General features: G+C 41.5%; 1 non-coding gene across 1 annotated transcript; it reads right to left on the reverse strand.

Moving 5' to 3' along the window:
* Positions 1-222: 222 nt before the first annotated feature.
* Positions 223-329, reverse strand: LOC131232172 (small nucleolar RNA R71). Its single transcript, XR_009164786.1, has one exon. It is a non-coding gene; the product is annotated as a small nucleolar RNA R71 (small nucleolar RNA).
* Positions 330-4,969: the final 4,640 nt, after the last annotated feature.

Consider the following 4,969-nt stretch of genomic DNA (forward strand, 5'->3'; position numbering starts at 1 on the left):
TCTAAAGAACCATACCTACATTTGAAAGAGTTTGATGAAATCAGAGCCACTTTATATTTTCAAAATGTGTCTGAGGACACTGTCAGGCTGAGACTCTTTCCTTTTTCCTTAAAAGAGAAGGCTAAGACGTGGTTACATTCACTGCGTCCTAGATCCATTAGCACATGGAATGATATGCAAAGGGAATTTATAAAGAAATTTTTTCCGCATCATAAAACGATTACCCTTAGAAAAGCAATCATGAACTTTACCCAGAAGGAGGATGAAACATTTTACTAATGTTGGGAAAGGTTCAAGGATTTGGTCAGTTCATGCCCACAACATGGCTTTGAAACGTGGCGCATTACAAATTTTTTCTACGATGGACTGACATCTTCCATGCGCCAAATGGTCGAGACAATGTGTAATGGAGAATTCATTAATAAAAATGTCGACGAGGTATGGGATTACCTCGATAGTCTTGTTGAAAAAACACAATCATGGGATTATTACCCAAAATCGAACACCACGTCTAGGCTGACTCAATTAAAGGAGAAAGGTGGATTGTATCTCTTGAAAGAAGAGGATGATCTCAAGTATAAAGTGACTACGCTTATAAGAAAAGTTGAGGCCATGGAAGGAAAGAAGGATAAGGTTAATGAAAGTGTTTGCGGCATATGTGATTGCAACATTCGTACAACTGAAAATTGTCCTACGATACCCGCCTTTCGAGAAGTGTTGAATGAACAATCCAATGCCGTAAATAATTATCAAAGACCTTTCAATGGACCAACCTCTAATACGTACAATCCTGGTTGAAAAAATCATCTAAACCTTAGTTGGAGAAATGGACAAACTGCTACCCCTCAAAGTTTCTTCAATCAAAATCCAAATCAGAGGAAACCTCAAGGAGACCTGGTTCAAAATTCCATGCAAGAGCTGACCCATGCAATGCGAGACTTTATGCAAAAGATGGATTCATGTATGATGGTTATAGAAAAGGGGATGCTTCCTGCACAACCGCTCCCCAATCCTAAACCACAATACGAGATAAGTGATCCCAGCTCTTTAAATCAAATGGGGCACGCTAAATTCATCACCACTCTTAGGAGTGGGAAGATCATTGATAAAACCCTTCCTGTTAGGCCCGAAAAGCCTCAAGAACCAGAAGAGGACAACAATGATGGATCTAGTGAGGCTTCACAAAAATTAGAACCGGAACTTTTAGAAAAGTCAGTTGCTCCATTTCCTCAACGGTTGGTCGCACCAAAATCTCTCTCTAACTCTCAGGATATCCTAGAGGTGTTGAAACAAGTAAAAGTCAATATTCCTCTACTTGATGTCGTAAAACAGATACCTTCATATGCCAAATTCCTGAAAGACCTATGCACGACCAAACGACGGCAGAGTATTCAAAAGAAGATCTTCTTGACCGAGAAAGTGAGTGTCATCCTAAAGCAAGACGTGCCACAGAAATTCAAAGATCCCGGTAGCCCAACCATATCATGTGTAATCGGGGACCATCGAATTAATCATGCACTTCTTGACTTAGGAGCGAGCGTCAATCTGATTCCCTACTCGGTATACAAACAGTTAGGTTTGGGTGAATTAAAACCCACCCTAACCACACTACAACTTGCTGATCGCTCTGTTCGTGTACCAAGAGGGATAATTGAGGATGTGTTGGTCCAAGTTGATAGATTTTACTACCCTGTAGATTTTATCATCCTGGACACCGAACCCATCAATAATATGAGCACTCAGATCCCCGTCATTCTTGGTCGCCCATTCCTTGCCACTTCAAATGTAATTATCAATTGCAGGAATGGTGTCATGACTATGTCTTTTGGGAATATGACATTGGATTCAAACATTTTTTTCAATAACGGCAGAAACTTAGAGGATGATGACGATTTTCACGACATTAACATGATTGACTCTTTAGTGGAAGATACGACACCTCTGACCTTATCCTCTGACCCTCTAGAAACGTTCCTGGCCCACTCCCATGATTTTGATGATAACATGATTAGGGAGACGTGTGCCTTGCTTGATACTGCACTGGTACTTGAAGTTAATCGGTGGAGGCCATAATTTGAAGAGTTACCCCAAACTGATGTAGTGCCTCTACCGTCTAACCTCAAGCCACCGAAGCTTGACATAAAACCTTTGCCCTCTGATTTAAAATATGTCTATTTAGGTCAAGATGAGACATACCTGGTGGTGATCTCTTCCCACCTGGAGAAAGAACAGGAGAGTATGCTCATATCTACTCTCATTGAGCATAAGTGAGCCCTTGGATGGACGATAGCGGACCTCAAGGGAATTAACCCTTCGATTTGTACTCACCGCATTTATCTTGAGGATAATGCTAAGACCACTCGGCAATCACAACGTAGACTAAATCCAAACATGAGGGAAGTGGTTAAGGCCGAGGTTCCTAAACTATTAGATGTGGGCATCATATACCCCATATCCGATAGTCAATGGGTGAGTCCAACTCAGGTGGTTCCTAAGAAGTCCGGGATCACCATCGTAGCCAATGCCAATAATGAACTTGTGCCAACTAGAGTTACTACTGGTTGGAGAATGTGCATTGACTACAGGAAGCTGAATACTGTCACAAGGAAGGACCACTTTCCTTTGCCCTTCATTGATCAAATCTTGGAAAGGCTAGCTGGTCATTCCTATTATTGTTTCCTTGACGGGTATTCGGGATACAATCAGATTGAAATCGCCGCTGAGGACCAGGAAAAAACTACATTTACATGTCCCTACGGCACCTTTGCCTCCAAAAGGATGCCATTCGGATTATGTAATGCCCCTGCCACCTTTCAGCATTGTATGACGAGTATATTTTCTGACATGGTGGGAAAATATATAGAGGTCTTCATGGATGATTTTTCTGTTTTCGGTTCATCTTTCAACAAGTGTTTAGAAAGTCTTAAATGTGTGCTGAAAAGATGTGAAGAGAAGAACTTGGTACTTAATTGGGAGAAGTGTCATTTCATGGTTCATAAGAGAATTGTCCTTGGACATATTATCTCGTCCAAAGGAATCGAGGTGGATAAGGCAAAAATCAATCTTATCTCTAACCTACCTCCACCCAAGAACATTAGAGACGTGCGATCCTTCTTAGGACACGCAGGATTTTACAGGCGATTCATAAAGGACTTTAGTCTCCTCTCTCGTCCTTTATGTAATCTACTTCAAAAGGATGCACCATACGAGTGGACTGAGCCATGTCAGGAAGCTTTCACCAAGCTTAAGAGCATGCTGACTAGTGCACCCATCATACAACCACCCAACTGGAGCATTCCTTTTGAACTTATGTGCAACACTTCTGATTATGCTCTTGGAGCGGTTCTAGGTCAGAGAAAAGATAAGAGGCCCTACGTCATTCATTATGCGAGTAGGACTTTAAACCCTGCCCAAGTGAACTACTCGACTACGGAAAAGGAACTCTTAGCCGTAGTGTTCGCCTTGGACAAATTTAGATCCTACTTGATCGGATCCAAGATCATTATCTACACAGACCATGCGGCACTTAAGTATCTTCTTTCTAAGAATGATTCTAAGCCCCGCCTGATACGATGGATCCTCCTACTCCAGGAATTTGACCTAGAAATAAAAGATAAAAAGGGAGTAGAGAATGTAGTGGCTGACCATCTTTCTCGCCTTAATCCCTCTGATTCCCTTGAAACGACACATATCAATGACATGTTCCCTGATGAACAATTGTTCAGAGTCTCCCATTTACCTTGGTTCGCTGATATTGCTAATTACCTTGCCACAAGTTCCATACTGACACATTGGACTGCGCAAGATAAGAAGAAATTTTTCATCAAGGTACGTAACTTTTTCTGAGATGATCTTTATTTGTTTAAATATTGCCCAGACCAAATCCTGAGGAGATGTGTGCCAGACGATGAGCATCAGAGTGTCATCTCCTTTTATCACTCACAGGCCTGTGGTGGTCACTTTTCTGCTAAAAAGATCACGGCTAAGATTTTACAGTGTGGCTTTTACTGGCCCACTATGTTCAGGGACACTATGAGTTTTGCAAAGCTTGTGAGCGTTGTCAGAAATTGGGAGCATTGTCCCATTGAAATATGATGCCCTTGAATCCCATTCTTATCATCAAGGCATTTGATTGCTGGGGCATTGATTTCATGGGACCATTCCCCCAATCTTTTGAAAATCTATATAGTTTGCTCGCTGTAGACTATGTCACTAAATGGGTTAAAGCGATTCCGTGTCGGAATAATGACCATCGCACGGTCATTAAATTTCTAAAAGAGAACATCCTTTCCCGATTCGGAACGCCTCATGCTATCATTAGTGATGGGGGCTCACACTTTTGTAATAGGCCATTCGAGAGTTTAATGAAGAAATATGATATCTCTCATAAGGTGAGCACCCCATATCACCCACAGACAAGTGGGCAAGTTGAGATTTCCAATAGGAAAATCAAACACATTTGGAGAAAACGGTTAACCCTGACCATAAGGATTGGTCAATCCGATTGACTAATGCCTTATAGGCTTACCGTATTGCGTTTAAAATCCCTATTGGAATGTCTCCCTTTAGACTTATCTATGGGAAGGCTTGCCACTTGCCTGTGGAGTTGGAACATAGAGCCTACTAGGCAATAAAAAAATTGAATTTCAATCTGGACAACGCTGGCTTGCTACGCAAACTTCAGTTGAATGAACTCGAAGAAATCCAGAACAATGCATATGAGAACTCGAGAATTTATAAGGACAGAATGAAGGCGTTTCATGACCAATGTATTTTACGAAAATCATTCACGCCTAGTCAGAAAGTCCTTTTATATAATTTTCGATTACATCTCTTTCCAGGTAAGCTTCGATCTCGTTGGACTGGCCCTTACATTGTGGTCACTGCGTATCCTCATGGGGCCGTTGAGATAAGAGACAGCGACAATGGCAAGGAGTTTAAAGTAAATGGACATCGATTAAAACCATTT

Source organism: Magnolia sinica, chromosome 17, assembly GCF_029962835.1.
Source record: "Magnolia sinica isolate HGM2019 chromosome 17, MsV1, whole genome shotgun sequence".
Taxonomy (NCBI): domain Eukaryota; kingdom Viridiplantae; phylum Streptophyta; class Magnoliopsida; order Magnoliales; family Magnoliaceae; genus Magnolia; species Magnolia sinica.